Source organism: Pseudonaja textilis, chromosome 1, assembly GCF_049901715.1.
Source record: "Pseudonaja textilis isolate UNSWEBS1 chromosome 1, rPseTex1.2, whole genome shotgun sequence".
Classification (NCBI taxonomy): domain Eukaryota; kingdom Metazoa; phylum Chordata; class Lepidosauria; order Squamata; family Elapidae; genus Pseudonaja; species Pseudonaja textilis.
Genome location: NC_141990.1, coordinates 321119687 through 321146228, shown reverse-complemented (window position 1 = coordinate 321146228; position 26542 = coordinate 321119687). Strand labels below are relative to the sequence as shown.

The 26542-nt window shown below is 44.7% G+C and overlaps 1 protein-coding gene across 7 annotated transcripts in view; it reads left to right on the top strand.

Moving 5' to 3' along the window:
- PTPRS (protein tyrosine phosphatase receptor type S) overlaps positions 1 to 26542 on the top strand; it is a 353020-nt gene that overhangs the window by 60445 nt on the left and 266033 nt on the right. For 6 of the 7 annotated variants that reach the window (XM_087922619.1, XM_087922620.1, XM_087922618.1 and 3 more), the window contains exon 1: positions 19823 to 19924. The exons of the other annotated variant lie outside the window; for it this stretch is intronic. The gene's annotated coding sequence lies outside the window, so the exon portion shown is untranslated. Of the gene's footprint in view, positions 1 to 19822; positions 19925 to 26542 lie in introns of those variants that run through there. 7 annotated transcript variants of the gene reach the window in all.

The window sequence follows — 26542 nt, the reverse complement described above, 5'->3', positions numbered from 1 at the left end:
TAGAAATCAGAAAACAAAAACAAACAAAAAAATCCCAATATCATGGTCAGTTTTCCCCGGAGGGTTTCTGTCTCTTCCTTCGACAGGATCCAGATTACAGCCGTGCGTTTTTTGGCAGCACATTCCCTGCCTGGCGAACAGCTCAACCTCAGGACATTATGTGCTGCTGCCAGTGGCTTTGGGCCCTGCGTCCAGCAAGCAGATCAAGTGCATTAAATAGACATGCTGGAATGCTTAACTGTCTTTCTTTCTTTTTCTTTCTCTCTCTCCTCTTCTTCTTCTTCTTCTTCTTCCCCGTTTTGTGATGGTGTTTTTTTTCCCTTTTAATTTGCAACTCTGGCAATGGAGTAGCTTTTAGGAAACTTTAAGGAAGCATTTAGATCGCAGACACCGCTAGCAAGAGAGGCCTGGAAGCCTCTCTCTCTCTGTGTCTCTCTCTCTCTCTCTCTCTCTCTCTCTCTCTCCGCCATTCTCTTTTTCACTCTCCCTATCTTTTTTCCCCTCTCTTTTTCTTCCTCTCCCTCTTTTTCTCTCTCTTTCTCCCTAGCTATTTCTCTCTCTCTGCCTCTCTTTCTACCTCTCCTTTTCCCTCTCTCTCCCTTTCTCTCTCTCTCTCTCTCTTTCCCTCTTTCTCTTTTTCTCTCTGCCTCTCCCTCTTTCTTTCGCTCCCTAACTCTTTTTCTCTCTTACTCCATCTTTCTCTTCCTTTCTCTCTCTCTTTCTCTCTCTCTTCCTTTCCCTCTCTTTTTTTCTTCCCTTCTCTTTCTTTCCCTTTCCCTTTTCCCTTCACTCCTCTTTTTCTCTCTTTCTCCCCCTTTCTCTCCACCTCCCTCTTTCTTTCTCTCCTCTCTCTTTCTCTCTCTCTTCCTAACTGGAACTCCTTTTCTTTATCTCTCCCTCTCTTTCTTTCCCTCTTTCTTTCTTTTCCTCCCTTTCATTCCCTTCCTAACTCTTTCTAACTCCCTTTCTCTCTCTCTCTCTTTCTTCCTTTCTTTCTCTCATTCTATCCCTCCCTCTCTCTTCTTCTCCCTCTTTTTTTCTTTCCCTAACTTTTTCCCCCTCTTTCTCTCTCTCCTCCCACTCTCTCTCACTCTCCTCTTCTCCTCTCCTACACTGTTAATCATTTTCCCAGCGTTACTAATTTAAAAACCAAATGATGTGGAGGTTGCAAGAAAGGGCTTTTCTCCTCTTTGGGAGAGAAAGGAATAGTTGTTGAAGGTTCAAAATCGGAGAAATTGGAAGACATGTTAGCTCTGAACTCGGTTGGTTACTCTGAAAAAAATCTCTGAAACTTCTTGTTACTAGACTCGTATTCAACAGAGAACGCTGAGAATAAATCAGCGTTTTTTCAGCTTGGGAACTTTGAAACGGTGGGCTTCAATTCCCAGAATTCCTCAGTCAGTGTAGAAGGCTCCCTGGAACCTTCTGCCACTGGATTCATATTCAGGAGATAATCTTGTGAGGAAACCAGTCTTTCCAACTGGACACTTTTAAGATGGGTGGACGTCAATTCCCAGAATACCCCAGTCAGTGTGGAAAGCTACCTGGAACAATACCAGTGGATTCATATTCAACGGAGAATTCTGGAACTAAAACAGTGTTTTGCAACTTGGCAGCTTTTTAAGATATGTGGGGACTTCAATTCCAAGAATTTTCCAGCCAGCAGGGAAAAGTCTCTGGAGCTTCCTGGAATTCGTTTACATTCAACAAAGAACTCTGAAACTAACCAGTGCTTTTCCAGCTTGACAGCTTTAAAATGGGTGGACTTCATCTCCCAGAATGGTTGCCTGGGGAATTCTGGAAGTTGGAAGTCCACCCTTCTTAAAGTGGCCAAGTTTGGAAAAAAAAAACATCAGACTAAGCATTCAGCATTCAAAGCTGTGGCACCACCTCTGAGCTGCCTACTGCTCTAAAACAGGAACACGCCCCAGGAGCTTTCATTCAGACAAAAAATATCATTCAGTATAACAGCGTGATAGAGTTGGAAGTGAACTTGGACGTCTTCTAATCCAACCCCCCAGCTAGGAAACCTATGCCCTTTTCAGACAAATGGTTGCCCAGTCTCTTCTTAAAAATCTCCATTGTTGGAGCATTCACAACTTCTGGTGGCAAGTCGTTCCACTGATTAATTGTCCTCACTGTCAGGAAATTTCTTTTTAATTCTGGGTTGCTTCTCTCCTTGACTAGTGACATCCTTATTGCTTCTTGTCCTGCCTTCAGGTGCTTTGGAGAATAGTTTGACTCCCTCTTCTTTGGGGCAGCCCCTCAAATGCTGGACTAATGCGATAATTACTATGACTATTTATTTTTATAATTACTATTAACTTTCTCATCACTCCTTACCACCCATCCCTTCCCACTTGTGATTGTAGGACTGAAACTTTGTCGCTTGTATCCTTACGATTTATATTGACTGTTTCCTAGTATGATTTGATTGCTGTTTGTACCCTATGACTATCAATAAGTGTTGTACGTTATGATTTTTGATTCTTAACAAATGTGTCTTTTCTTTTATGTATACTGAGAGTATTTACACCAAGACAAATTCCTTGTGTGTCCAATCACACTTGGCCAATAAAGTATCCTATCCTATCCTATCCTATCCTATCCTATATTATTCTATTCTGTAATTCTATTCTATTCTATTCCATTCCATTCTCATATAATCCCTAGTGCTTCTCTTCTGAATAAAAGAGTCGGAAGGGACCTTGGAGGTCTTCTAGTCCGACCCCCTGCTCAAGCAGGAAATCCTTACCATTTTGGACAAATGATTGTCCAATCAGTTCTTAAAATCCTCCAGTGTTGGAGCACCTACAACTTCTGGTTGCAAGTTGTTCCACAGATTTAATGGTTCCAATTTCAGGAAATTTCTCCCAGTTAGCTTCTCTCCTTGATTAGCGTCCGTCCGTTGCTTCTTGTCCCGCTTTGGAAAGTAGCTTTTGATGCCTTCTTCTTTGTGGCAACCCCTGAGATCTTGGAAGATTGATATCTTGTCCTTCCTAGTCCTTCTTTTCATTAGACTAGCCGTGCCCAATTCCTGCAACCGTTCTTCACGTGTTTTAGCCTCCCGTCTCCTAAACCTCTTGGTTGCTCTTCTCTGCACTCTTTTCTGGAGTCTCAACATCTTTTCTTACATCGCGGCGACCGAAACTGGATGGAATATCCCAAGTGTGGCCTTACTAAGGCATTATAAAGTGGTATTAACCCTTCAAACGACCTTGATTCTCTCCCTCTGTTGATGCAGCCTAGGACTTCATTTTAATTCTGGATCATGTGGGTATGGGGGTATTTCTACTTGATGGGCAATTTGGAGTGACATGGATACGTCCGTTAATGCATCTGCAATCACGGCAGACTTTAATTAGTTTTGGCATTGGTTGGAATTCGGGATGTATATTTTGGCGGGGAGGAGATGGCTGGCAGATTAGCCTGGTCAGGTAGTCCTCAACTTACGACCACAAAATTGAGCCCAAAATTTCCATGGCTAAGCAAGACTGTGATGGAGTTAATTTCGCTCCATTTTACGACCTTTCTTGCCACTGTTGTGAAGTGAATCGCTGTGGTTGTTAGTTACACGGTCGTTAAGCGAGTCTGGCTCCCCCTGTTGACTTTGCTTGTCGCAAAAGCGGGGTGTGTGTGTGTGTCAAGTGATTCCGGGACCTTGCAACCATCATCAATACGAGTCAGTTGCTAAGAGTCTGAATTTTGATCACGTGACCAAAGGGATGCTGCAAACGGTCGTAAGTGTGAAAAACTGCCATAAATAACTTTTTTTTCCCCCCAGTGCCATTGTAACTTCAAATAGTCACTAAATGAATGGTTGTAAATGAAGGACAACCCGTAGTCTGGTCTTTCTGGAACTTGAAATAACACTATACATGGGCACTCCTTAAAATTGCTGCCTTTACAGGGGTACGGGGAAGATGGAGGGTGTAGGTTCGAATTTCAAAATGGTGTAAGGTCTCCTGCTTGGGCAGAGGGTTGGACTAGATGACCTACAAGGTACCTTCCAACTTTGATTATCTGTTATCTGAATTCTGAACTCTGAAGTCAGGGCCACTGACCAGGCCTTTTTCCTGTTTCTTGCACGGGGAAATTTGTTCTCATCCCATTCCGCATTTTGCAAAAAACGAAATCTTTGCAGTTGGCACCAACTCTCAAAAGTTTAAAATCTCCGAGGGGAAAAAGGGAGAAGCCGGAACAAGGGAAAGAAATAGACTTTTGACGGAAAAAAATATACTTTCTTTCATTTTATTCCATGAGGAAAATTCGAGCCCGTTCTCTCTGGGAAATTAATTAAGGCCCAAGCCTTGGGAAAAAAAAAAATACAAGCCTCAATAGGTTTCATAACATAAGTTCAAACGCAGAGATAGCTAATCTGATCTACTTTTATGTCGCTAATGTAAGCCTAATAAATGATCCTTGGCTTAATTTCAGGGAATAATAAAAAAAATAATTGCTCCAGGCAGGGAGATAAGTTGGTCTCAGAAAATAAAAATACTTCAAAAGACAAAAGTTTTTTGGCTGAGACTTTTAAAGCAGGCGTTTTTCAGCTATGAAAATATTGGCGATAGTTTTTAACTACGGGTGGTCCTCTAACTTATAGCAGTTTGTTTAGCGACCGTTCAAAGTTATAGCAGCCCCGAAAAAAAGGGACATGACCATTTTTCACACTTACGACCGTTGCTGCATCCCCGTGATCACGTGATCAAAATTCAGAGGCTTGGCAACCGCCTCCTATTTTTGATGGTTGTAGTGTCTCCGGGGTCACGCGATCCCCTTTTGCGAATGTCTGACAAGCGAAGCCCACAAGGGAGCCAGATTCACTTAACAACCGTGTGACCAACTTAGCAACAGCAGTGATATTTTTAACAACTGGGTGTCAACTCATAAAATATATTTCTATGGTCTTTTTAGAGCTGCCAACAGAAAGGGAGGGGGAAGCAATGCGGCAGCTTGGAAACCGAAAGTGCATTCCGTAAATGTTTTCAAAGATAGTAACTAGGTGACTGAAGTTTCTGCCGGGCAAAATTCTTAACTGGAGAGCATGATTGATGACTCTGGGCTATGGAGGTGTCCCATTGGAGAATATATGAATTATGATACACTCAGGGTGTGGGGGGAAAACTAGGATCAAAGGTGACAATGAATGAGGTGTCTCAGAGTCGGCTACACCCAGGCAGTGCTGGACATGTTAACTCCCAATAAATCCTTTTTGAGTTTTGGAAGCTTGGCTCGAGACTCATGATTTAAATGGGGTTAAGTGCCGGAATCCTGACAGCTTGCCGACTCTGAGCTAACCGGCCCCTGTGGCAAAAAAAGGTCGTAATTAGGAAATGTCTCACATAGCAACAGAAATGTTGGGCTCAGTTGGGCCTGTAAATAAATCAAGGACTTCCCCTGCGAATTTTCAAACTTCCTGTTGCGGCCTGTCGTTGGCTGATGGAGCTGGCGGTAGAGTCAGACAGTAGTGAGGTGGTTGGGGAGGAACCTGGGCCGGTTCTGGAGGCTGAGGAAGGCCCGGCGGAGGGCTCTGCATCGGAGGCAGAGATAGGGCCAGGGCAGTCTGGCAGTCAGCAGCTGCCTTCAGACTCAGACAGCAGTGAGGCGGGGGAGCTTCTGGAACCGGTTCCCAGCCTGCGCATGCACACGGCTATCAGAAGACAAGAACCGTTGAGAAAGCAGAGTCGACTCAGGAGTTGTTGTGGTTCGCTGGCAGCCTGTGCAGTCGCAGCGGAATTGGACAGTGGGGAAGAACGGGGACCAGTCTGGGAGTCTGGGGAGGACTTGGACCAGGATCCCGCATCCGATACAGAGATGGGGAGTTATGTGCAGCCTCCAGAGTCTGGCAGCAGCGAGGCAAAAGAACAAGGGGAACCTGTTCCGTGTGTGTGTGTGTGTGTGTGTGTGTGTGTGTGTGTGTGTGTGTGTGTGCAGAGCACCTAAAAGGCAAGAGCAGCTGAGACAAAAGGAGCGACTCGGGAGTAAGGCTGGGAGGTGATTGCCCCTCCCCTAAGGTATAAAAGACAGGCAAAGATGAAGAAACCTTTGCAGGAAGCAAAGTCGTTCGCTCTGTTCGGATTAAACCTTGAAGCTCTGTGTGGACTTTGTACTTCGATTGGTTTTTTTTATAGTTACTTTGGGACTTTAGTTGTTGGCAGCAATTCAAAGGAGAGAAAGGTGGGTGCTTATCTTGAGGGACTGTTTGGGACTCATTACGGGCTGGGAATGAACATACATCCCAGCGTTGAAATAAAACAAGTTGTTTGGACTAAGCGTGTGCTTAATTACAGTCTTAGGAAGCCTTGGTCAGAACAGGCCACATCTCGGAGATGACTGTCCCCTCCCATAGGACATAAAAGGAGTGAACGGGACATGAGCTTTTGCAGGAAGCAATTACTTAGTCCAGTCGGTTCAAGCTTTGAAAAGTTGTGTTTGACTCTGTGTCAAGTTTGGCCTTGCCCTGCATCTGGCCATTAGTTCTCTGGCTGCATTCCAAGTGCGAGAAGGTGGGTGTTTATAAACATTCCCCTGAAAGACTGTTTGTGAAGCCTGGCAGGCTGTGAATGAACGTAATTCACAGCTGTGGAAATAAAAAGAGGTTTTGCCAGGACTTAAGATTGTGTTTTACGCTTTCTAAGTGTTGTGCCCCTGTCGGAATCTGATTCCGAGGGGGAGGCCGAACAACTGACAGGGAGTAGGAGTGTGGCTCCAGTGGCTGTGGAAGAAACTGGGAAAGGGCAAAGTCTGGGCAGAGCAGGAGAGAGGTAGAACAAAGGAGAGAGAGTTCAGAGGAAGATCCAGGCCCACCCTCTCTTCATCCTAGGGCACGCAGGGAGGAATGAAGAAGGGAGCAACATGGTTGCGTGGCTTACGGGGGAGGAAGAGGCCCTGATTCCCTTCATTAGCTGCAGCTGGGAACACTGTGTATAAAAAAGAAAGCTATGTGCAGCAAGCTGTTGGGAGCACATGTGAATTTATCTTGTATTGTTGTGGCTTATCTGGGTTCCTGTGTGAGTTTTGCAGTGCTTTCAAGTCTGAAATTCCTGCTCCTGCCCTGCCAAACTAACTACTTCCGCTTGGTTTGTTTGGACTTTAAGTTACAGTTTGTGTGTACCTTGTTTTGGACTTAAATTCTCTGCAGCCAAAGGCTGTTCCTGGGAGAGTTTTTTCTCCAGCCGAAGTTAACCTGGACATTGGGGGCAAAGTTGGAGATAATAACGGGACTCTTCTTGCTTATTTGACTGTGTTGCTTTGTGCCTCACCCACGGTCATCACACTAAGGAAGGTCAGAACACGACCCTTTCAATCCATCCTACTTCACAGGGTTGTTGTTGTGGAGAAAGGGATTGGGAAACATTATGTTCACGTCCTTAAATTATATAAAAAACAAAACAAGAAGTCGTATTAGTAGGGGTAGTACAGGTAGTCCTCGACTTACAACCGTTCATTGAACAATGCTGAAAAAGTCGCTTAAAGCCGATCGTTACATTTAATGACCGTCGCAGCATCCCGATGGTGGTCATAGGATCGAAATTAAGACGCTTGGCGACTGGCTCATAGTTATGATGGTTGCAGCGTCATGTGGTCACTATTTGAGACCTGACAAGCAAAGTCAATGCGGAAGCCACGTTCACTTAACGACCGTATTATCAACCTAACAACGGCAGCTATTTATCATTGATGACCCTTCAACTGACAAGCAATATCAATGGGGGCAAAGCCATATTCACTTAACAACCATAGGACTCACTTAATGACCACAGCAAAAAAGGGGGGGCCTAGAGCAATGGTCGTATGTGCGAGGATCCGTTATAAGTCGTAAAAGTCCTCGACTTAACGACCACACCTGAGCTCAACATTTCTGTGGCTAAGCCAGACAGTTGTTAAGCGAGTCTTGCCCCAATTTTACGAACTTTCTTGCCACAGCGGTTAAGCTAATCATTGCGGTCGTTAAGTGAGTCAGACCGTCGTTAAGAGAATCGGGCTTCCCTGTTGACTTTGCTTGTCCGAAGGTCGCAAAAGGAGATCCCATGACCCCGGGACGCTGCCACCGTCATAAGTATGAACCCGAAGCGTCAGAATTTTGATCTGTGGGGATGCCGCAACGGTCGTTTAAGTGTGAAAAAATGACTCTTAAGTCACTTGTTTCGGCGACAGTGTTACTTCGAACGGTCACTAAATGAACTGTAGTAGGTCGATGGACTTTGTGCCCCAGTTTAATGTTGATGAAGACGAACGTCTGCATAGAAATTTGTTAAATAAATGCTTCCCTCAAAGGACCTGGATGCTGCATTTAGGAAAACCCATACGGAAACAATATATTAGCAATAATAATTATTCTGCAATCCTCTAATCATCTGGCCATCCAACAAGCATATGCAAATTCCCAGCTTCATTTCTCGGTCTTAATTGAGATATAAATTTTCCTTTCTCAATTCTCCTCTCATTTCCCCGGAGTCGGTGCTGTGTTCTTGGGCAACTGCCAACATCTGATTCGCTGCAAACCATTATGCGGAATCTCCGGTTCAGAGTAACAGAGTCGGAAAGGGGACCTTGTGGAGGTCTTCTAGACCGGGGGTCGCCAACCGGCGGGCCGGAGACCACTGGTGGTCCACGAGAAAAATTTTGGTGGTCCTCAGGGAAATGTCCCCCGCCCCAAGCAATGAATCCAGGCTGCCGCAGGAACACAAGGCTTGCGTCGCTTGCATTGCGAACAACACGGGGTAGTGAGGGGAGGGGGGAAAGGGCGGAGGGGGGGGAACTTGCCCCACAGACCCCACACGCCTGGCCTGGCCCCCGGGCTGCTTCTTTCTGCTTCTTTCTTCTTCTGCTTTCGGCTGCATGCAAGGAAAGCAGCCAAAGTCTTTCTTTCTCTCCCCCAAACTCCGCCAGGAATGAGTCTTTGGGACCCTGCAAGGCCTCCTGCTCCAAGAGGCTGCGAAGACTCATTTCTGGCAGAGTTTGGGGGAGAGAAAGAAAGACTTCTGCTGCTTCTGCTGTTTTCCTTGCATCAAGCCAAAAGTCTCTCTTTCTCTCTCTCTCTCCCTGAGAACGGAGCAGCGACTTATTTGGGATCCTGCAATCCCAAATAAAGAATGATCGATCGGTAGGAAAACGGGGAATTTTCCTGCAGACTTTTTGGGGGATTTTCCCAGGGTCTCTGGTCCGCGGGATTTAAAATTATGAGTTTGGTGGTCCCTGAGGTCCAAAAGGTTGGCGACCCCTGTTCTAGTCCAATCTCCTCCTCAGACTATTATTTCAGACAGACGGCTGTCCAGTCTCTTCCTTTAAAAAGAACAAACAAACCAAACCTCCAGTGAAGAACCAACAACTTCTGGAGACAGGTTGTTCCACCGGTTACAGGTAGGCCTCGACTTACGGCGGTTCCTTTAGTGACCGTTCCAAGTTATAACGGCACTGTAAGTCCTCAATGTAAGACGACAGTTGAAGGCAAAACTTCCGTGGCTAAGCCTTGTTAAGTGAATTTTGCCCCATTTCACGACCTTCCTTGCCACCGTTGTTAAGTGAGTCATTGCAATTGTTGTTAGCTACACGGTGGTTACGTGAATCGGGCTTCCCACACTGACTCTGCTGGTTAGAAGGTCAGAAAGGGGGGTCATGTGACCCTGGCAGTGGTGGGATTCAAAAAGGTTTACTCCCGGTTCTGTGGGCGTGGCGTGGCTTCCTGGGCGTGGCTTGGTGGGTACTGCAAAATCCCCCTTCCCTCCCCAACCCACTAACCTGCTTTCCAGCTCTGTTCTCCTGGGCAGGGCAACCAAAGGAGACCCAACCAATCAGCTGGGACTCAATGGGAGGCAGAGAAGAGACGGGTTTGGCGGGGCCAGTCAGAGGTGGGATTTGCCGGTTCTCCAAACTATTCAAAATTTCCGTTACCGGTTCTCCAGAACTGGTTAGAACCTGTTGAATATCCACCTCTGGACCCTGGGATATTGCATTTGTCATAAATATGAGTCAGTAGCCAAGTGTCTGTGTTTTAATCATGTGACTGCAAGGATGCTGCTGTCAACTCATAAAATATATTTCTATGGTCTTTTTAGAGCTGCCAACAGAAAGGGAGAGGGAGCAGTGCAGCAGCTTGCAAACTGAAACTGCATTCTATAAATGTTTTCAGAGATTGTAATTAGGTGACTGAAGTTTCTGCAGTGCAAAATTCTAACTGGAGAGTGTGATTGATGACTCTGGGCAATGGAGGTGTCCCGTTGGAGGATATGAATTATGATATACCCAGGGGGTGGAGGGAAACCAGGATCAATGGTGACAAGGAATTATATGCCTCAGAGTCGGCTACACCCAGGCAGTGCCGGACATATTAACTCCTAATAAATCCTTTTTAAGTTTTGGAAGTTGGGCTCAAGACTCATAATTTAAATGGGGGTAGATGCCGGAATCCTGACAGCTGCTCCAATGGCCATAAGTGCAAGGATTAGTTATACAGGTAGCCAGGGGTGGGATTCTACCAGTTCACACCTATTCGTTAGAACCGGTTGTTAGAAGAAATTACTGGGCTAATCCTGTAAGGAAGGCAGGAAGGAAACATTCTGGTGTTGCTTACAGAAACTGCCTCTCCGTTAACCCTTATTACATTCTTGGCAGAACTAGACTTCCTGTTTCTGGAACTTCTCTGGAGTTTTTTCCCCCTCCTTTGCTGGTCCTTTGCTTGTGTGGAGTGACCATTCAACGTTACAATGGCACTGAAAAAGGTGACTTATGACCCTTTTTCACACTTACGACTGTTGCAGCATCCCCACAGTCACGAGAGGCCAGGCGAGGAGATGCGTGCCTCGATGTGAGTGATATTGAGTTGGCCACGCCCAGCCAATCACGTGACCACCCAAGCCACACCCACCACCTAAGCCACGCCCACAGAACCGGTTGTGAAAAAATTTGAATCCCGCCCCTGCAGGTAGCGTATGCAGGTAGTAAGTCACTTTTTCCAACGCCATTATGACCTGGAACTGTCACTCAATGAACGGTTGTAAGCAGCGGTGGGGCTGCTGGGGGCTCGCTGGCGGTTCGGGAGATCCCCTAGCTAAGATTCTGTGCTGTTCAGAGAAGCCCCCAAATCCCCACCCCTGGCTGGCCCCGCCCACTCTGCCCCTCCCCGGAACCCCACACAGCCCCGTTTGGGATGCAGGTAAGTGCAGGTTCCAGGTGGAGGCTCGGGGACGGTGAAAAATGGGCCTCCCGGACGTTCAGAAAGGCCGGAAATGGGCCTGTTTCCAGCTTCCAGAGAGCCTCAGGAGCCTGGGGAGGGAAAAAATGCCCCCCCCCCCACCAAGTGGTGCAGGAGGTCAACTAAGCCACGCCCACCATGGCCACGCCCACCCAGCAACCGGGCAGAGAAATACTGACATTTTTGAAGCCCACCCTGGTTGTAAGTGAAGGACTAACCTCTATGTCAGATTGAGGTTGTACAAGGCGTCCTCAACCTACGACCACAACCGAGCTGCCGCATGGATGTCATTAAGCGAGACGTTTGTTCAGTGAGTTTCTGCCCCGTTTCACGGCTTTTCTTGCTCCCGTTGGTTGACGCGAATCCCTGCAGCGGTTTAAATCAGAGTCGCGGTTGTTAAGGGAACCCGGCTTCCCCCGTTGACTTGGCTTGTACTGAAGGTCTCAAAAAGGGGATCGCGTGACTCCGGGACATCTCCAACCGTCGTAAATGCGAGTCAGCTGTCAAGCGTCCAAATGTAAACCACCTGACCGCGGGGATGCTGCAACGGTCGCAAGTGGGAATGACGGTCGTAAGTCACTCTTTTCAGGGATGTTGTAACTCTGAACGGTCACTAAATGAACCACTGTAAGTCGAGGACTGCCTGCATTACAGTTTTGGCAAGGAGCTCGCTCGTTCCCCCTCTGATATTCCTCGCACAGGAGATATTTTTAGTTTCCTTTTGTACAAGGAAAAGTTTCAAAGTCCCATATTTCATTCACTTTCCCTTCCCTTCCCTCTTTTTTTTCCTTCCTTCTTTCTTTCTTCCCTCCCTTTATTTCTCCCTTCCCTCCCTCCCTCCCTCTTTCATTTCTTTCTTTCTTTTTCTTTCTTTCTCCTTTCCCTCCCTCTTTCTCTTCCTTTCTCCCCTGCCTTTCTTTCTTCCCTCCCTTTCTTTCTCCTTTCCCTCCCTCTTTCTTTCTCTTTCTTTCTCCCCTCCCTCCCTCTTTCTTTCTCTTTCTTTCTTTCTTTCCCTTTCTTTCTTTCTCCCTTCCCTCCCTTTCTTTCTTTCTTTCTTTTCTTTCCTTCCTTCCTTCCTTCCTTCCTTCCTTCCTTCCTTTCTTTCTCTTCCTCCCCTCCCTTTCTTTCTCTTTTTCACTCTTTCTTTCTCTTCCCTTCCTTTCTTTCTCTCTCCCTCCCTCCTTCTTTCTTTCCTTATCTTTCATTCTTTCTCCCCCCCTCTTTCTTTCTCTCTTCCCTCCCTTTCTTTCTCCCTTCCCTCTTTCTTTCCTTCTTTCTTTCTCCTTTCCCTCCCTCTTTCTCTTCCTTTCTCCCCTCCCTCCCTTTCTTTATTTCTTTCTTCCCTCCGTTTATTTCTCCCTTCCCTCCCTCCCTCTTCTTCTTTCTCCCCTCCATCCGTCCCTCTTTCTTATCTTTCATTCTTTCTCCCCCCCTCTTTCTTTCTCTCTTCCCTCCCTTTCTTTCTCCCTTCCCTCTTTCTTTCCTTCTTTCTTTCTCCTTTCCCTCCCTCTTTCTCTTCCTTTCTCCCCTCCCTCCCTTTCTTTATTTCTTTCTTCCCTCCCTTTATTTCTCCCTTCCCTCCCTCCCTCTTCTTCTTTCTCCCCTCCATCCGTCCCTCTTTCTTTTCCTTCCTTCCTTCCTTCCTTCCTTCCTTCCTTCCTTCCTTCCTTCCTTCCTTCCTTCCTTCCTTCCCTTCTTTCTCTTCCTCCCCTCCCTTTCTTTCTCTTTTTCACTCTTTCTTTCTCTTCCCTTCCTTTCTTTCTCTCTCCCTCCCTCCTTCTTTCTTTCCTTATCTTTCATTTTTTTCTCCCCTCCCTCTTTCTTTCTCTCTTCCCTCCCTTTCTTTCTCCCTTCCCTCTTTCTTTCCTTCTTTCTTTCTCCTTTCCCTCCTCTTTCTCTTCCTTTCTCCCCTCCCTCCCTTTCTTTATTTCTTTCTTCCCTCCGTTTATTTCTCCCTTCCCTCCCTCCCTCTTCTTCTTTCTCCCCTCCATCCGTCCCTCTTTCTTATCTTTCATTCTTTCTCCCCTCCGTCTTTCTTTCTTTCTTTCTTTCTTTCTTTCTTTCTTTCTTTCTTTCTTTCTTTCTTTCTTTCTTTCTTTCTTTCTCCCTCCCTTCAAGGCTTACTTTCTCCCTTGAAGTCACCCCCCCTTCCCTGTTTTGGGCCTAGCAGGCCTCCCTGCAGCCTCCTGGGAGCCCAAATGGGGCCTTGTTGGGGGGTCTCCTGGAAGGGGAGCGGCGGGGCCAGCCAGAGGTGGTATTTGCCAGTTCTCCGAACCAGTCCAAATTTCTGCTCCCAGTTCTCCAGAACTGGTCAGAACCGGCTGAATACCACCACTGGAGCCAGGATGAGAGAGTTAAAGTTAGAGATTAAATTGGTTTTGCACGCAGATGAGGGGATTCCTTTTCCGTCTCGGGGTGCAATCAAACCAGCTTAATCCTCGTGCTTGCACACACACACAGCAACTTTGCACACTTAATGGCGTGGGTGGAGATGTGTTTCCCTGTGCCAGAATTAAAACTGCCTCGGACTTCACTTTTAAGAGCCTTTCCTTTCTGTCCTTAATTCAGGAACAGGCAGAAAACAAAAAGAAAATGTAGGAGGGGAAATATGAGGAATGTAATATACGTGGTTTTGCCTGCAAATACATTTTTTTTTTCCTCCTTTCTCATAAACACACACATAAACATCATAACACACCCTCTTCAAAGGGACCAAAACAAGGAATGCGGGATTTTGGAGACGTCAGCCAAGTGTCTGAAGTGGCTAAATTTTTTCAGCCGAAGGCCAAACTCTTTCTCACTCTCTCTGCCTTTTCCCAGGTTGCAAGGCAATGCGAATAAATAAAATAAATAAAAAGAAAGGATCGCGTTTGTTCCGCCGTTATTCATTTACATTCTCTCTCTTGTTCCTTGGGCTGTGTTTTTGTTTTTAACACAAATCCAATTGCCCTCTCGCCTGACCCATTCTGAAGCTTCAAATATAGAAGAATAGTATAGAATAACAAGGAAGGGACCTTAGAGGTCTTCTAGTCCAACCCCCTGGCTAGGCAGGAAGCCCTACACCATTTCAGACAAATGGTTGTCCAGTCTCTTCTTAAAAACTTCCAGTGTTGGAGCATTCACAACTTCTGGAGGCAGGTAGTTCCACTGGTTAATTGTTCTAACTGTCAGGAAATTTTTCCTTAATTCTAAGTTGCTTCTCTCCTTGATCAGTTTCCACCGGTTGCTTCTTGTATAAGGAAGGGGAAAATCAACATACATTTTATCCTTATTGTCTTTGAACAAATTTGGATAGACTCCCAAGTCACACACAGTGACTCCGATTTATTTATTTATTTGGTTTGTCAATTGCTTACCAGATAATAGGTATAAATAAAAACAGTCATGAATACATGTAAGAAAAATAAAAAGAAACAATAGGACAGGGACAGTAGGCATGTTGGTGCGCTTATGCACACCCTCTGCAGACCTCTTAGGAAAGGGGTGAGGTACGTAGTAGACAGTCTAAGGTTAAAGTTTTTGGGGTTTGGGGAAGAAACCACAGAGTCAGGTAGAGTATTCCAGGCATTGACCACTCTGTGCTGAAGTCGTATTTTCTGCAAGCAAGTTTGGTGCGATTAACCTTGAGTTTGTATCTATTGTTTGCTCTTGTGTTGTTATGGTCGAAGCTGAAGTATTCATTGACAGGTAAGTCATTGCAATGTATGATTTTATATACTATACTTAGATCGGACCGAAGGCGACGTAGTTCTAGGTTTTCTAGGTCTAGAATTTCGAGTCTGGTGGCATAAGGTATTCTGCAACGAGTCGAGGAGTGGAGAACTCTTCTTGTGGAAATATTTCTGGACTTTTTCAACTGTGTTAATATCAGATACGTAATGTGGGTTCCAGACTGATGAGCTGTATTCAAGTATTGGTCTAGCAAATGTTTTGTTTGCTCTAGTTAGTAGTGTGATATAACCAGAGAAAAAGCTACGTAGGATTAGGTTAATGACTCTTAATGCTTTTTTGGTTATGTAGTTACAGTAGGCTCTAGCACTTAGATCATTTGAGATGAGTTCTCCAAGGTCCTTGACAGAGTTTGGGTCATCAACAAGGTCTTGACTATTCAGCCTGTATTTTATTTTCTGATATTTTTTTTGCCAGTATGTAAGACAGAGCATTTATTTGTTGTGATTTGAAGTTGCCATTTGTTTGACCATTCTGATACATAGTCAAGGTCTTTTTGGAGGGTAGCAGTATTGTCTGTGGTGTTAAATAGCTTTACATCATCAGCGAAGAGAACACAGTTGCTCTTTCTCCGCCCTCTCTCTTTCTCCCTCTCTTTCTCCTCCCTTGCTTTCTCGCACACTCACTTTCTCTCTTTTCTCTGCCTTTCTCCCTCTTCCTTTCTCTTTCTCTGCCCTTCTTTCTTTCTTTCTCACACACACAGACACACACTTTCTCTCTCTCTTTCATTTTCTCCACCCTTCTCTCTCTTTCTCCCTCTCTTTCTCCCCCCTCACTTTCTCTCTATCTCTCTTTTCTCTCTTTCTCCCTCTTTCTCTCTTTCACTTTCTCTCTCCCTTTCTCTGTGTTTCTCTTTCTCTTCCCCCACTCTTTCATTACTTACCCCATCCATCCATCTCTATCTATTATCTATCTATCCATCCATCCATCCATCCAGTCCAGGGATGCGATTCAACTGGTGTAACAACCGGTTCGGTGAATGTCTGTTTTGCATGCATGCCGAGTATTTGCTACCGACCTTCTCTAGCAATCTCTGTGTGTTAAACAGCTGACTTGCGCAACTCAGCTGAGTTTGAAAACCAGGATATACAGCATGGACTAGAACATGGGTGGGCAGGTGGGCCCAACAGCCGATCATTGGAGAGAACTGGTCCACTCACAGCTGATCCTCAGAGCAACCGGTTCACCCGAAGCAGGCCGAACCAGTAGAATCCCACCCCTGATCCAATCACTCCATTCATCCAAAGGAGAGAGAGATTTTCGATGACAGTATAAGATGTGGGCAACTAATAGCGATCTAACTTTATAGACACCGCAGTTCTCAACTTACGACTATTCGTTTAGTGACCGTTCAAAGTAACAACAGCATTGAAAACAACAACTTAGGTCCATTTTACACACTTACGGCCAACTGCACCATCCCCATGATCCTGTGAACAAAATTCAGACCTTCAGCAGCTGGTTCATTCTTACAACGGTTACGGTCTCCTGGGAGTCATGTGTTCCTTTTTTGCGACCTTTTGACAGGCAAAGTCCATGGGGAAAGCCAGATTCGCTTAACGACCGTGTTGCTTGAATGCTTTAAGAGGGGTGGACTTCAACACCCAGGATTCCCCAGCAGCATGTGGGGAGGAAAACAACTCCAGAGTAGGAGAACACAGTTGAACATAGAATAGAATAGAATAGAATAGAATAGAATAGAATAGAATAGAATAGAATAGAATAGAATAGAATAGAATAGAAAATAGAATAGAAAATAGTATAGAAGATAGAATAGAAGATAGAATAGAATAGAATATAGAATATTAAACAGAATAGAGAACAGAATATAGAAAAGAGAAGAGAAAATAGAATAGAAAACAGAATAGAGAACAGAATATAGAAAAGAGAAGAGAGAATAGAATAGAAAATAGAATATTAAACAGAATAGAGAACAGAATATAGAAAAGAGAATAGAGAATAGAATAGAAAACAGAATAGAATAGAATAGAATTCTTTTATTGGCCAGGTGTGATTGGACACACAAGGAATTTGTCTTGGTGCAAATGCTCTCAGTATACATAAAAAATACATTTGTCAAGAGTCAAGAATCAACAGGTACAACACTTAATGATAGTCAGAGAGTACAATAAGCAATTAAATCATACTAGGAAACAGTCAGTATAAATTGTAAGGATACAAGCGACAAAGTTACAGTCATACAGTCACAAGTGGGAGTGGATGGGTGATAAGCAGTGATGAGAAGATGAATAGTGATAGTAGTGCAGACTTTGTAAATAGTTGGACGCTGTTGAGGGAATTATTTGTTTAGCAGAGTGATGGCATTTGGGGAAAAACTGTCCTTGTGCCTAGTTGTTCTGGTGTGCAGGGCTCCATAGCCTCGTTTTGAGGGAAGGAGTTGAAACAGTTTATGTCTCTTTTTGACTCATGCAGTATACAGGTCCTCGATTAAAGGCAGGTTGGTAGTAATTGTTTTTTTCTGCAGTCCTAATTACCGTCTGGAGTCTTTGTCTGTCCTGTTGGGTTGCAGAACCAAACCAGACGGTTATAGAGGTGCAGATGACAGACTCAATGATTCCTCTGTAGAACTGGATCAGCAGCTCCTTGGGCAGTTTGAGCTTTCTGAGTTGGCGCAGGAAGAACATTCTTTGTGGTGCTTTTTGGATGATGTTTTTGATGTTAGGTGTCCATTTTAGGTTGTGATACCCATAGAACCTAGAAATGTGAAGGTCCCTACTGTTGATACTGTGTTGTCTAGCGTTGTAAGAGGTGCTAGTATGGGAGGGTTTCTTCTAAAGTCCACCACCATTTCTACGGTTTTGAGTGTGTTCAGTTCCAGATTGCTTTGGTTACACCATTGGTGTATATTGTACGTTGTGTATCTTGTACTTTTCCTCATAACATACTGAAGAGAGGTGGCTCTCGCTTCTTCTGAGTTAAATGTTCGGCTTCCCAATGGAACGTGCCTGCTGGCATCTCCTGGTGGTCTCCCATCCCCATCCAAAAAGTCTGCTTGCCACTCTGAGCTGCAGCAGGATGTATAAGACCAGGCCTGAACCACACAGTTCAGCGCTGACCAGATGAAGGAGACCCTCCATATGTCTGAGCCATCTTTCTCAACCATAGTAAGTTGAAGACAGATGGACTTCAACTCCCAGAATTCCCCAGCCAGTGCAGAAAAGTTCCTGGAACCTCCCACCACTGGATTAATATTCAACAGGGAAGTCTGGGACTAAACCAGTGTTTTTTTTTTCCAAAGTTGGCCACTTGAAGTCGGTTGGGCTTCAATTCCCAGAGTTCCCCAGCCAGATGAGTATGGAAAAAGCCTCTGGAACTTCCTGCCACTAGATGAAATCAGAAAACCCTGGCTGGGGAATTCTGGGAGTTGAAGTCCACCCAGATTCACGTTGCCGATTTTGCAAAGAAGACTACAGGTAGTCCTCAACTTACAACAGTTCGTTTAGTGACTGAAGTGACAACAGCACTGCAGAAAGGGACTTAACGACCGTTGCAGTGTCCCTGTGGTCACGTGACCGGAATTCAGATGCTCGGCGCAACCGACTCATATTTAGGAAGGTCTCAGCATCCCGGGGTTACGCGATTCCCCCTTTTGCGACCTGACAAGCAAAAAGCCCACGGGGGAAGCCAGATTCCCTGTGACTCACTTAACAGCTGCAGTGATCCACTTAATGACTGTGGCAAGAAAGTTCGTAAAATGGGTCAAAATTCACTTAAGAACCGCCTCGCTTAGCCCCAGGAATTTGGGAGCCTCCATTGTGACTGTAAATAGAGGACTACTTATAGTTTTACACTAGAGAGCGAAACCCAATTAGGAAATCTTTCTTTTTTTCTTTCTCTTTCCTTCCTTTTTTTCCTTCCTTCCTTTCTCTTTCTCCCTCCTTCTTTTCTGTTTCTTTTCCTTTGTTTGTTTGTTTCTTTCTTCTTTCCTTCTTTCTTTCTCTCCTTCCTTCTTTCCTTTCTCCCTCTTTCCTTTCTTTCTTCTTTCTCTTTTTTCTTCCTTCTTTCCTTTCTTTCTCCCTCCCTTCCTCTTTTTCTTTGTTTCTTTCTTTCTTTCTCTTTCCTTCCTTCCTTCTTTCTTTCCCTTCCCTTCCTTCTTTCTTTCTTTCTCTTCCCTTCCCTCCTTCTTTCCTTTCCTTCCCCTTCTTTCCTTCCTTTTCCTTCCCTTCCCCTTCCTTCCTTCTTTCTTTCCTTCCTTCTTTCCTTCCCTTCCCCTTCCAGTCTTCCTTCTTCTTCTTTCTTTCTTTCTTTCTTTCTTTCTTTCTTTCTTTCTTTCTTTCTTTCTTTCTTTCTTTCTTCTCTCTCTCTCTCTCTTTCCTTCCTTCCTTCCTTTCCTTCCCCTTCCTTCTTTCTTTCTCTTTCCTTCTTTCTTTCTCTCTGTCCTTCTTTCCTTCCTTCCTTCTTTCCTTCCCTTCCCCTTCATTATTTTCTCTTTCCTTTTTCTTCCTCTTTTTCCTTCTTTCTCTCTCTCTTTCCTTCCTTCTTTCCTTTCCTTTCCTTCCCTTCCCTTTTCTTTCTTTCTTTCTTTCTTTCTTTTTCTTTCTTTCTTTTTCTTTCTTTCTTTCTCTTTCCTTCCTTTCTTCCTTCCTCCCTCCCTCCCTTCCTTACTTCCCTTCCCCTTCCTTCCTTCTTTCTTTCTCTCTCTTTCCTTCCTTCCTTCCTTTTTTTTAAAATTTCCCATCCCTGCAAATGCAATATTTTTTAAAAAAAAAATCGGATATTTCCGCATGGCAAACTTAACCGCTGGGATCTTTTAGGTGCCTCCCTTAAAAAAAAGCCCAAAACCCTCCCCCTTTCCCCCTCCCTCCTCCCCGGCTGTTTCTCCCCCCTCGCTCCCCTTCTCCGTGGGGCCCCCTGCAAGCTCCTCCCACTCGCTTCGCCTTCAAAAGTTGGATTAACCCGAACTAGAGGAGGCTGTTTGCTTTTTTCTGTGGCGAGGCTGGAGGGGCTGAGAAGACCCCGCGCTCTGCGACTGGATGGGTAAATTGGAGAATAAGTTACTTTGTGTTGCTTTGATGGTTGCTTTGTTTTTTGGGGGGAAATATATATATATATATATAAAAGAGATACGTTGTGGCTTAGATCTCTGCAGGAGAAGGGAGGAGGCGAAGATCCTTCCTGGCTTGGGAGTGGACGCTGAAAAATCACGAGTGGGTTGAAATATCTATATATTTAATTTTTAAGGCTGTCTTTTTTTTTGTTCTGCCTTGAGTCCTGCTTCTTTCAGCGCCTCCCTGAGCCGCTTCTCTCTCTATGTGTCGTCCCGTTTCTCCCTTTGCAAAGTTTTTTATTTATTTATTTTAAAAACGGGGCTGCTCCCTGGAGCCAAATGGGATTTTAAGGGGAGGCCCCCCAAGCCCGGGCGTTCAATCCGGTTTCTCCTTTGCTTTGGAAATTTGAGGGTGTTCCCTCTCTAATTGGAAGCAGATGGGATCCTCAGGCTATCCAGAAAGGGTGTTTTTCTCCTCCTCCCCCCTTTTTGGGGGGTGGATGGGTGGGTTTCAAGCCAGAAATTATTTGGGGGTTTCCCTGCCCTGCACCCCTCCCCTTTTTTCCCCAGTTGGGTTGGGTTGTTGCTTTGCCCAAAGCAAACTTTTTGGATTTTCCGTTGGGAAATTTAAGATGATCCGGGAGAAAAGTCCCGTTGCAACCGAGAACGCGTTGAATTAAAAAAAAAATACTTTTTAAAAATGCTCTTTGTCCTTTCACTTCTTTTGGCCGACAAACTCATTTTTCTCTCTCTCTCTCTTTGCGAGATGCAGAAATTTTGCAAATTTTACCCCCACTTTTTCTCACTCGCAGGCAGGAACCGTTTCGCCTTTGCCTTCTTCCAGCCCCCTCTGTCTCTTTCTCTCTCTCCCCCCGTTTGTGTTTTTCTTTCCAGTTTTTCCTCCATTCTTCTTCTCTCATCCATTTTTTTTGTTTTCTTTTAAACCAATCCCCTGCTTTCAAGCTGGGGAAAGGAGACAGTTAACATTTTGCATATGTGTGTGGAGGGGGGAGGGCAGAAAAAACCGCTGGCTGCCCCCTCCCTTCCCTGGATTTGGCCACCCAATGCTAGAGAAATCAAAATACGATTTTGCAGAAAATAAACTCGGGAGGGCTGGTCTCTAGGAATTCCTGCGGCCCATTTTTTTTTTTTATTTTCTTTTAATTGGTTGCATTTGCTTTTCTTCTTTTCATTTTTCTTTTCTTATCGTCCTTCTGTCTTTCTTTCTTTCCCTTTTTATTTTATTTTTCTTCTTTTCCTTTCCTTTTCTGGTTTTTTTTTTTTTTTTTGTCTTTGGGTTTTTCTTCTGTTAAGAGAAAAAGATGAGCTCTTCTTTGGGAAAATCCATGTGTGATGGCTGTTGTTTTTGTTCTCTCTTGTCTCATTTATATCCCAAATTCCAGGAGGTGGAGGAGAGAAACAAAAGAGGTTTTGCAACCAAGTGGAGGGAAAAAAAACAAAAACTTTTGCATTTTGATTGCAGGATTCTGTATTCTGTGCAGTGTGTGTGTGTGTGTGTCCGTTCTTTGAGTCTCTTTTTCTTTTGCAAAATAACAAGGGTTTGTTTCATTGGGCCTGGCGTGGATTCACGGGTTTTGTTGCAAAACATATTAGCAACAACCACAGAAATGAATTTGATCCTTTGGATGTCTTTGGAGTGGGTTGCCTTACATTTCCAGCAAGGCTGAGAAGGGTGAGTGGGTATACAAATAAAATTTTGGAAAGTTTGCTTAAAATCTGGAGATTGATCTCCTCCCCGCTTCCATTCCTCTCTTCCAACCAGCATCTTAAATTCTTCCTGTTATTTGTTCAGCTGTTAATGAACAAAAGATGGTGGATCACTAGTTGATAGGATTTAAATCAGTGTTTTTCAACCTTGGCAAACTTGAAGGCAAGTGGACGTCAACTCCCAGAATTCCCCAACCATTTGGGAGAATTCTGGGAGTTGAAGTCTACCCGCCTAAAAGTTGCCATGGCTGAAAAGCATTGATTTAAACCAAGGGTCCCCAAACTTGACGGCTTTAAGACTTGTGGGCCTCAACTCCCAGAATTCCTGAGCTAACATGACTGAGAGGAGGAATCTGGGAGTTGAAATCCACAAGTCTTAAAGCTGTCAAGTTTGAAGACCCCTGATTTAAATGCTACAAGTGACTTATTTAACCCAAAATAAAATCCGGTCTTCTTCTGAATCTTGATGGATCTGAGCAAATAGGAACCTGCTCTTTGCAATCCAAGCCTTTTCAACTTTTGAATGCAAAAGCTTGTTCTGTGTCGTCGCAATCCACAAAATCACAAATATTTCAGCGACCAAGAAAAGTGGGGGAGATACAATTACTGAGGATTGAACAAACCAACAGACATTTAAATGTTAGAAGGAAGAGTTTTCTGGGAAGGAGGGTATAAACTTTTCCAGAGTGCTGGGTTGAGAGTTCTTGATTCCCATCCATCCACCCTTTGGCTCTGTGGGACTGCAGTTCCCATCACCCCCAGCCACAAAAGCCACATTGGTTGGGGATGAGGGGAAGTCCTCGATTTCATTTAGTGACTATTCAAAGTTACAACGGCACTGAAAAAAAAGTGACTTATGACCGTTTGTCACACTTATGACTGTTGCAGCATCCCCAGAGTCACGTGATCAAAATTCAGAAACTTGGCAACTGACTCATACTTATGACGGTTGCACTTTCCCAGGGTCATGTAATCTCCTTTTGTTTTGTAAACTTCTGACAAGCCAAGTCAGTGTGGGAAGCCAGATTCACTTAACAATTGTGGTTGTTTTAATAACTGCGGTGATTCACTTGACAATTGTGGCAAGAAAAATTGTAAAATGGGGCAAACTCACTTAGCAACTGTCTTGGTTGTAAGTCAAGGACTACCTATACAGGTAGAGAAAGTCTGGTGGATCCTGGTGGCGGCTAAGAGTTGGACCCTTTGAGCCTTACTATAAAGAAACTTTTTCCTGTGGCTGTGCAAAATGCAATAAATTATGATTTGTTTTCACTGGTCTAGGGCAGAGGTCTTCAAATTGGACAGCTTTAAGGCTTGTGGACTTCAACTCCCAGAATTCCTCCTCCAGTCAGGTTAGCTCAAGAATTCTGGGAGTCCACAAGTCTTAAACTTGCCAAGTTTGAAGACCCTTGGTCTAGGGTGTGAGTTGAAGTAAATGGATAATATGCCTTTCATACTACATTTTGTGTGTGTGTGTGAGGGAGAGAGAGAGAGGGGGAAAGGAGAGAGTGGGGAAGAGAGGGAGAAAGAGAAAGAAGGAGAGAGAGAGGAGAAAATGGGAGAGAGGGAGGAAGAAGGGAGAAGGAAGGAGGGAGGGAGAAAGAAGAGATGGAGGGAGAGGGGGAGATAAGAGGGAGAAAGAAAAAGAAGGAGAGGGAGAAGAGAAAGTGGGAGAGAGGGAGGGAGAAGGAGAGAGTGGGGAGAGGGAAAAGGAAGGAGAGAGTGAGAGGAGAAAATGGGAGAGAGGAAGGAAGAAAGAGGAGAGGGGAAGAGAAAGTGGGAGGGAGGGAAGGAGAAAAGAGAGGGGAGAGGGAGAAAGAAGGAGAGGGAGAGTGCGGGGGAGAGGGAGGAAGCGAAATAAGGAGAGATGGAGAGGGAGGAAGAGGAGAAAGAGAGGGAGAGAAGGAGAGGGGGAGAGGAGAGAGAGAAGGAGAGGGGGAGAGGAGAGAGAGAAGGAGAGGGGGAGAGGAGAGAGAGAGAGAAAAATTCAGGAGATTCCTGTGATTGTCACTGATCTTCAATTTCCTGCCCTTTTGTGGCTGAAATAACAGTCCCTAAAAAAAAAAAAAACCCCGCAGGCTTCAGGCTGCTTCTTGTGTGTTTCAGGTGTACTTGCAAGAGGGCCAGGTGGCCTTACCTGCGCAGAAGTAGGCAAATCTTGTCCGGAGAAAGGTTTGAGACCTGCCAGGCAGGCTCCGTGCCTCCATCCAAGGCCTGCAATTGGATGGAGGCGCTGGATTGTGTGGATCCTTCACACAGGCCTGTGTGAAAGGGGGGGGGTGTTGTTTACAGAGTTGTGATTTATGAGTTTGCCAGGGGTTGCTTGGCCTTCAGCCCCCACCCCCCCTCACCCCTTTGTTCTGGGAAGAAGAGGTGGGAGACCCGAAAGGTTGGTGGGGGGGAGCCAGAAAGGCCTAGAAGAGGGACAAAGGATTTGAAAGGGTGTCGCTTGGGGCTTTATTGGAGTTATTCTTTTAAAGCAATCTTTTCTCTCTTTTTCTTCCCCTCAGTATTTGGATATGATTTTGTCGCTCTGAAGGGTTGAATGTTTGAAAGAGAAAAAAAGGGGGGCTTCTCTGCTCCTCATCCTTTCTTCTGTCATCACTCCCTCCTTTCCTTTTATCTATCCATCCCCATCAATCTCTTGCTTCTTCCCTGCCCATCAAGCTTTTCTCTTCTTCCAGGTCTTTATCTATCCCTTCCTTCCTTCTTTCCTTTCTTTTTACTGTCCTTCCCCCTTTTTACTTCCTCCTGTTTTCCTTCCTTTCTGATCTTCCTTCCTTCTTTTCCTCTTTTTCTCCTTCCTTCCTCCTTTTTACTTCCTCCTGTTTTCCTTCTTTTCTGATCTTCCTTCCTTCTTTTCCTCTTTCTCTCCTTCCTTCCCCCTTTTTACTTCCTCCTGTTTTCCTTCCTTTCTGATCTTCCTTCCTTCTTTTCCTCTTTCTCCTTCCTTCCCCTTTTTACTTCCTCCTGTTTTCCTTCCTTTCTGATCTTCCTTCCTTTCCTCTTTCTCTCCTTCCTTCCCCCTTTTTACTTCTTCCTGTTTTCCTTCTTTTCTGATCTTCCTTCCTTCTTTTCCTCTTTCTCTCCTCCCTTCCCCTTTTTACTTCCTCCTGTTTTCCTTCCTTTCTGATCTTCCTTCCCTCTTTCTCTCTTCTTTCTTTCTCTCCCTCCTCCCTTTTTTACTTCCTCCTCTTATCTTTCTTTTGTCATTCTTTCCTTTTTTCTTTCTTTCCTTCCCTTTCCTTTGCCTTTCCTTGCTTCCTTCTTTCTTTCCCCCACCCACTTCTTCCCCTTCCTCTGTCTCTCCCTTTTTCCTTCCCTCCTTCTTCTCCCTGCCATCAATCTCCTTCCTTCTTTTCTTCCTCACATTAGGCCCTTGGCTGTCTGTGAAAATCAGCATTCAATTCTCAAAGACAGAATATTCTATCATTTTTCTTAACCGGTTGATATTTATAGCTCTGCTTGTGGGAAAAGAGGAAGAGGGGAGGCTGGGAGAAGGAGGGGAAGGGGCGCAAAATGGAAGCTTGACATAAGAATTAATTTAGCTTGTTCAAAATATGTCAGCGTGTGAGGTGCGTATTGCACTCCTTTGCTTACCAAATGCCTTTCAATCTCTTCCTTTTTAAAACAGCCAGTTTCTCACTTGTTTGGGGGGTTTTTTCCCCCCCCTTTTTTTTTCCGAAAGTAGACAGACATAAAATGGTCCCTTGGGAAAGAGAGGGAGAGGAAAAGATAAGGAAAGGATAAGTTTTCACGGGTACTTACATGTATGGTATTCAGGTTTGTTCAGGTATTTTCCCACGTCATTATAGTTGTGCTTTACTCACAAACAAAAAAATCTCCATACCACAAGCCAGGCAAACACCTGGGCACAAACAGATCCCCCCTGATACCTCCAGCTCAAACACACCCCAACCAGGCACCCAGATGAAACCTAGCTTCCTAACAAATGATAGCCGTCCATTTACTCGGAGCCAAGCTGCACTAAAGGCCTCCAATACAGGAACACAATGTTGCCAGCCAATCAAGATACAAAAAGAGCCCCAAAACAAACAGAAGATATTAGAAACACCAATCAAGCAGAACACAGCAAGACCAATAAACACAGACCAAGACTCCCAACCAATCAGGATGAAGAAAAAACCATTCTGGCACAGCAGTAGGCTAGCCCCAAATTTAAAATTGAAACAACTGTAAAAGTCTGACTCACAGACGAACACTATACAGAAGCCTGATGAGGGCAGATGAGATTCTGCCGAAACGTTGCTACAACTTTAAAAGCACAACTACAATGACGTGGGAAAATACCCAAACAAAGTTGAATACCATACATGTAAGTACCCGCGAAAAGTTAAGAAAACACACACACACACACATATATATATATATATATACATATACACACACACACACACACACACACACACACACACACATGATTTTCTCTGTCTCGTAGCAATGCTTGAGGTAAATACTGTACATTTTTCTCAAATTATACACGGAATAGATCTCCAAACTGGCTGGGATGTGTAGGTTTTGGGGGGACAAAAAGTAGACACAGGGTGAAGAGTTGAACTAGTTTCTTCCTCCAGGCTCCCAGACAAAGAACATGAAGCTGTGGTACCTTTGACTTATAGATAATACTACTTAAAAAAACCAAACGAGAGGTTTCTAGTCCTCATGATTATGGGTTAAATACAAATGCACGCAGTTCTTTTTATATCATCCACCCTGTGCCTTTCTTAAATCCACTGGTAGTATCTGGGGAATCTTCCTTGAATCCAGTGCTCCCCAAACCTTTTCTCCTTTACCAATAGTCCTCGACTTACAACAATTCATTTAGCGACCGTTCGAAATTAACAGTGGCATTGAAGAAA